General features: G+C 39.5%; 1 protein-coding gene across 1 annotated transcript in view; it reads left to right on the top strand.

Moving 5' to 3' along the window:
* The first annotated feature begins 4,815 nt into the window (after positions 1-4,815).
* Positions 4,816-7,298, top strand: part of LOC138968723 (uncharacterized) — a 7,233-nt gene continuing 4,750 nt past the window's right edge. Inside the window, exon 1 of the mRNA XM_070341359.1 lies at positions 4,816-4,964. The gene's annotated coding sequence lies outside the window, so the exon portion shown is untranslated. The remainder of the gene's footprint in view (positions 4,965-7,298) is intronic.

Below are 7,298 nucleotides of genomic sequence, written 5' to 3'. Positions count from 1 at the left end.
ATGAAGAATAAGATGAACGTAAATTTGGATCGTTTAATAAAAAAAATAATTTTAATTACAAGTTTCCGATTTTTAATGACCAAACTCACTCATTAGTTTTTAAGCCACCAAGCTGAAATGCAATACCAAATCCCGGCCTTTGCCGAAGATTGCTTTGCCAAAATTTCAATCAATTTAATTGAAAAATGAGGGTGTGACAGTGCCGCCTCAACTTTTACAAAAAAGCCGGATATGACGTCATCAAAAGTATTTATCGAAAAAAAGAAAAAAGCATTCGGGGATATCATTCCCAGAAACTCTCATGTCAAATTTTATAAAGATCGGTCCAGTAGTTTGGTCTGAATCGCTCTACACACACACGCACAGACACAGACCCACACACACACACACATACACACACACACACACACACACACACACACACACACACACACACACACACACATACACCACGACCCTCGTCTCGATTCCCCCTCTATGTTAAAACATTTAGTCAAAACTTGACTAAATGTAAAAACAGAAAAAAATGGCAGAACATTCTCTTTCAGCGGAAAGGCTCATGTATCCCTTGGCAGTATTCGCATGTCGTCAAAACAGATAACGCGTGAATGGATAGCTCCGAACGCATGTCAAATGTACCCCCTTTTGACTGATGTAAGGAGCCAAGCCTGTCGATCCCGCATTGAATATACTTTTACATGAAAAGGAGACTGCTCAGGATGCGTGCACTGTCCTAAAAAAACCACGTTAGACTCAAAGCAATAAAACAGAAGAAAACAATGCAGAGGATTGTCTTGGAGCAGAAAACCACATGTACCTCTTGGTAGTATTCGTATGTCGTCAAAACAGATAACACGTGAATTGGCAACTTCAAACGCATAGGCTATCATATCCTGCCTATCGATCCCTTCTGAATACACATCTCTTTTAAAAAAACCAGTTTCTTTCCCTTTAGTGTTGTTTCATCTTGCACCTCTCACTGTTATCTCACTCTACCCCGCCCTTTAGTGTTGTTTCATCTTGCACCTCTCACTGTTATCTCACTCTACCCCGCCCTTTGCACACACATGTTCAAAAGATTTGAGAGGGATTGATCAAAGTTAAATTTGACCTTTGAAGAAGGGTGCACAGCGATTTATCGATCATCGAGTGAGCCGAGGCACTTGTGAAGTAATAGTGGTACCTTGTTTCTCCATGCCAACACATGCCGGCGCAGCCTCGGAAACAGCAGAAAAGCAACAACACATCACAGGCGTTCGAATCAACAATTTTGCTTTATTGATTAAGGCTGACTTTTCAGCTCTGTCGTCATCCACCGCCGTCTTCAAAGGAAATAATATGCCATAACCACCTTTGCTGGTTTCTTTTGCAATTACTATTGCTCATTGCATGTAACTTCAACGCATGTCGTTGGACCTATACAGACCTCTTTTTTTTCTTTCCTTTATTTAATTTTTCATTGCTGTCTGTAATTGTCTCAATATTTGTCAACAATTACAAATGTCATTCCTTGAATTACGCTTTGAAACTTCAAGATCATGATTGCGTTCTTTAGGTTTACCATGAGATACCTATAAAGACGGCTACTGTTTCGTTTTGTTTCACGTATGTACATGAACACCGGTATGTTCCCGCCGAGTTAAACAGAAATTGCACCCATATGTACCTAATCTCGATCCAAACAGACTGACAAACAAATAACATTAACAAAATAATCAATCAAACGTTTTTAGAACTGTAGCAGAAATATACGACGATACAGTTCTGAGTAAACCTGCGGATTATTGAAAAGAAAAACAGATTCAAGAACAGTGTCCCTAATTCAATGAAGCCGTTGCAAGGTACCAAACTTCACCGGCGCAGAAAACAGTGGCAGTGTGTTAAAACGTAGGCTAAATCGTGGTGAAAAGCAACAAATTTGACTTTGAAATTCAATTTATTCCGTAAGCATTATCTTTATGTTCAGGGGACATTTTTATACATAGCGAATATTTGACAGGGAAAGTTAAATCTAGGACACTGTTCTTAAATTTTACCATTGAAAATATTTTTTAATTTGTCAATAATTGATTTCGATTCCTGTGCGAAAGACGAACGGCGACACACCATCAGACCACGATGTCGATCCAAATATGCTTAGTACGTCCCCCCTAGCTTCCTGTTCGTCGCCGCGATGCGTGCCTCAGCTGGTATGTCTATGAAAAATTAAATAAAAGGTATCTTAACAAAGTTAGGATGTTTACTTTTTAGTCGTATCTACCCATCGAAGGTTATATCTAAGCCCTGACTGTTTTATAATGTCAACTTTACGTCCGATTGAAGAGCAAATAAACAGTATGTGCATCAAAGTTGCGTTTTCCGACGAATATTCCACTTAAAACATTAAATATGGACAAACGAAGCTTCATGTGGTTGTACAGCTAGTATATATACATTCATTGTGTGTTCTATTGTGTTTCGATAAGCTAAATTTGTTTACCAACCATAACAGCAGTGAAGAGTTGTTCGTGAAGTAAATCACTGTGTTGACTTGCATTTGATACGCTCCCTCGGGATTCTGTCTCTGTGCTTAGTACGCCCCCCCCCCCCCCCCCCCCCCCCTGTAAGCCTTAGTACACTCCCCCGTAGATAAATAAATAAGAATTTGATAAATTTAGCCGTTATTGAGCACGCTGCAACGCTGTCAACCTATGCCGTATGCAATTCTGTTGTCTTTTTCTCTCATTCACATCCAACAAAGATCGAAGCTGATGTGAATACTTTATTTTGGGTTCACAGTGTATAAGTTTGTAATGTGAGAAAACAGGGATATTAAAATAGTGTCTCTGTAATCAAAAGCGGGTTTTTAAATGAAACCATGTATGTGTGTCCTCCACCAAGTTTCAAAACAAAAAAGGTATCAACAACAAAACTCGTCCGGAAAGAAGTAAGTAAAGATAACAAATTAATCAATACTTTGGCTTTTCTTGTGTATGCAAGTGTGTGTGTATGTGTGTGTGTGTGTGTGTGTGTGTGTGTGTGTGTGTGTGTGTGTGTGTGTGTGTGTGTGTGTGTGTGTTTGTGTGAGTAGAGGTTGCACACCTAGTCTCAGTCAGTCAGTAGATAGTAAAAATAGTGGTCGAAGTTTGCGGATCATGAAAAATACAGTTAAATACTGCAAGCTCGCATTTTTCATGATCGACCTATATTGTTACTATCGACTGAGACTCGTTGTGTAACCTTTTCTTATATATGTGTGTGTTTATGTTGAAGTTCGACCCGAAATACCCTTCTTTTAGAAAGTTCACGAAGCCGACAACTGTACGGAAACCAAAGGTAAACTGTCGGGGGACCGTACTAAGAAAAGAAATCATTTATATGGGGAGCGTATCAAAGGTGGTAGGGGGAGTGTATCAATAACATTCCGAGCGTCGTAATGAATCGTCCAAATATAGAAAGATGGAAAGCTTTGAAATGATCATTGGTGGTACAAAGCAAGTGTTTTAGATTAAAGAATATCCCTGGATAAACAAATAACTGCTGCCTTGAGTATAACGTGGGGAACGGTAAAAATAGACTAAAACAATGCTTGCTACAGCACAAAACGTGAAAGTGCTCTTCGAAATGCCATCCAAAGTAGACATCTGAAAGCATGTAGTTAGTTTAGTACATTAACAAGCAGCGCTATCAAAATCAAGTGACACCATTGACGAAAAGTATCATTTTTTATGCGTTTTAATATGAGAGTCTCCTTTTTCTCGCGTCGTTTCCACAAACAGGAAGCTAGGGGGAGCGTACTAAGAGTATTCTGGATCGACGGCGTGCAGACATCACGCGAAGTTTCGCGCAGTGCCGCCCACCTTTTTATATTTAGTCAAGTTTTGACTAAATATTTTAACATCGAGGGGGAATCGAAACGAGGGTCGTGGTGTATGTGCGTGTGTGCGTGTGTGTGTGTGTCTGTGTGTGTGTGTGTGTAGAGCGATTCAGACTAAACTACTGGACCGATCTTTATGAAATTTGACATGAGAGTTCCTGGGTATGAAATCCCCGAACGTTTTTTTCATTTTTTTGATAAATGTCTTTGATGACGTCATATCCGGCTTTTCGTGAAAGTTGAGGCGGCACTGTCACGCCCTCATTTTTCAACCAAATTGGTTGAAATTTTGGTCAAGTACTCTTCGACGAAGCCCGGGGTTCGGTATTGCATTTCAGCTTGGTGGCTTAAAAATTAATTAATGACTTTGGTCATTAAAAATCGGAAAATTGTAAAAAAAAATAAAAATTTATAAAACGATCCAAATTTACGTTTACCGTATTCTCCACCATTTGCGGATTCCAAAAACATATAAATATGTTATATTCGGATTAAAAACAAGCTCTGAAAATTAAATATATAAAAATTATTATCAAAATTTTTTTTTCGAAATCAATTTAAAAACACTTTCATCTTATTCCTTGTCGGTTCCTGATTCCAAAAACATATAGATATGATATGTTTGGATTAAAAACACGCTCAGAAAGTTAAAACAAAGAGAGGTACAGAAAAGCGTGCTATCCTTCTTAGCGCAACTACTACCCCGCTCTTCTTGTCAATTTCACTGCCTTTGCCATGAGCGGTGGACTGACGATGCTACGAGTATACGGTCTTGCTGAAAAATGGCAGCTACTTGACTAAATATTGTATTTTCGCCTTACGCGACTTGTTCAACATTCTCTTCCCCGCCCTTCTCCACCCAAACCCTCACTCTTCGCTTCCCTCTGCGTGGCTCTTTGCTCCAGTTTCATGGTCACCGCGATTAGACTGAGCAGCAGAATGTTGTGGCAACCGAGAGTGTGTGTACAAGCGGCAACCATGGTACCATGCCGCAAAGGCAAAAAGAACGGCTGTCGTCGTCAATGTCGCATTATTATCCGGCACTGCTACTCCGTCGCAGACGACACTTCAATTCAACACCCAGGGGTTGACATTTTGCAAGAACACGGTAAGTTTTTAAGGGAAAATATAATTTCAAAGGAATTCGAGGGATATGTAGAGGTTACATGCCGAGTCTCAGTGATTATTAAAAATAATGGTCGAAGTTAGCGGATCATGAAAAATGCGAGCTTCAGCGAGCTTTTTCATGACCGCGAACTGAGACCATTATTTTTAATAATCACTGAGACGAGGTGTGTAACCTCTTTATTCCCCCTTTCTTCAGTTATTCAAAGAAAACAGGAGTTTTTGTGCGAAAGTTTGATCGAATCCGAATCACTCAACCAGTCAACCTGCGCAGGCGATCGATTAATGCGCGGTTGTATAGTTCCGTGCAAATCATTCCATTCTGTTAACACTTCTTGTCAGTTTCCCTGTTTTAGACTAAAATCAAGTACACAGATGTGCTTTTATTCTGCTGTGGCGGTAAAGGCAGATATTGTGTGTTCTGTTTATGTTTTAGTATCGCTTTAAGATAATGTTCTTTCGTCAAATGGGACTAGCAGACGAACTTTTGCACCCGTGTTCCAACGTTAATTACTGTATGAAGTTCAGTTTTCTGGGGAAAATAGTGTATGAAACCGCTTTATGTTGTTTAAATTGATGAGGTGTGTGCATTTGGTTGCGTGTGATCTGTTTATAAAATGAAATATTGTTGAAAACTGACCGTCGGATTGCAGTCAGTGTTGTCGAAGAAACTGCGTTAAAAGAAGGGGAACTACTCTTGTCGGCTAGAGTATGAGTTACTTGCCTTGGGAATTTGCTTGTGATGAACGGGTTGTGCACGGCAGATCTAGATTCAGAAAACAACAACACTCATGGATTTTATATGGAGATTCATGTGTTCAGGCCTGTAGTTGTTAATTTAAACGCGGTATGTTTGTATTGTTTGCTCCAGAGATGTATACTTCGTACGTATAGAGCGTTCGGAACTTTTCAGTCGCAAAAGTAGTACCAAAACAGAACAGCTTCTCAACCCATTGCACTATCGAGGATTCAGGCTGTTGCTGGCTCGTTATTTGTTTGGTTGCTGGGTCATTATCGAAAAATAACTAGCTCTACAAGTTTACAGAGGTAAAGAAGCAGAGGGGGGAATAATAGTCAATAACGTGCGATCATTTTCAATTGTTAAGTCAGTTTGAGACCAAAAAAAGGTAGGGAGAGAAGCTGATTTCCATTCCTATCAATTGCATCAGTTATCAATTTTATGATAGTGGAACATTGATACTTGTGGAGAAAGTGGGCATTGATTTGAGTTGGTTCTGATCGAACGTAAGTGGATCTGTGATGTTATACAAACATATGTTGCCTAACTTTTTTTTTATAATTTTACAATCAAAGGAAGACTATCACTGCAATTCTTTTCACTAAAAGTAAATTTAACGTTGCGGTTTTTTTTAACTCTTTGTGTAACTTTGACAAAAATGTCGTGGAACACATAATTGTGTTGTACCTGAAACAGTCCATCTCTCTGTATTGCTGGCGGTTTTCCTTTGTAATATAAAAACGCTTCTGCTGGCAGCAAGGATCTGCCTGGTGCAATTCTTCCACTTTGACTCAACAATTTACCTCTGGAGATTGACACAGGCATCAATGACAAAATCCGAAAATAACTCTGTCGGGTTTGCATGGGTTGTTAATGAAAGAATACCATTAAAAAAATAATTTGTGGGACAAACATTCAAAGGGCCAATCACTAGCGAGGGTTTTGTGTAAAACCAGTGGACAAGGATCACGTGTGGATTTATTTGTCCCCCTAAAAGCAAGGGTATTCACTCTTACACAACCCATACAAACCGGACAGAGTTATTTTCGAACATCTTTTATTCAACAAAACTGCTACTGTCCCTGTATTGAAGCCTGTGCTGCGACTTCTGTCTTGTGTGTGGCGCACGTTATATGTCAAAGCAGCACCGCCCTGATATGATCTGATATGGCCCTTCGTGGTCGGCTGGGCGTTAAGCAAACAAACAAACAAAAAACAAACAAAAAAATACTGTCTCTGTATGTCTTATCGAAAGCGGTCGGGGGTGTACATTTTGTGTATTTGTTCAAATGGAAAGATTCTTATATGCCTGTGAAAGCATGGCAAGGTCTGTCGTGGTGTGCAAGACGATTTGAATTTAGGACGGAAGGAAGGTGTAAGTAAACCAGGGTAGTATGTGTCTATTTAATTAGAGTGGGATCATTACGAGGGTTTGTCAGTAAGTGGCGGTTTCTCCTGCCTACATGCACATTGCTTCTATATAGCCCGTAACTTTATTATGACGGATTCTTTTTACCAGAAAATTATGATACTCTAGTAAAATTATCAGGATTAGGACATAAATGTAATGCGCGCGCG

The sequence above is a fragment of the Littorina saxatilis genome, linkage group LG1, assembly GCF_037325665.1.
Source record: "Littorina saxatilis isolate snail1 linkage group LG1, US_GU_Lsax_2.0, whole genome shotgun sequence".
Taxonomy (NCBI): domain Eukaryota; kingdom Metazoa; phylum Mollusca; class Gastropoda; order Littorinimorpha; family Littorinidae; genus Littorina; species Littorina saxatilis.
The sequence above is the reverse complement of the archived record's forward strand: the minus strand, read 5'-3'. Positions and strand labels throughout refer to the sequence as shown.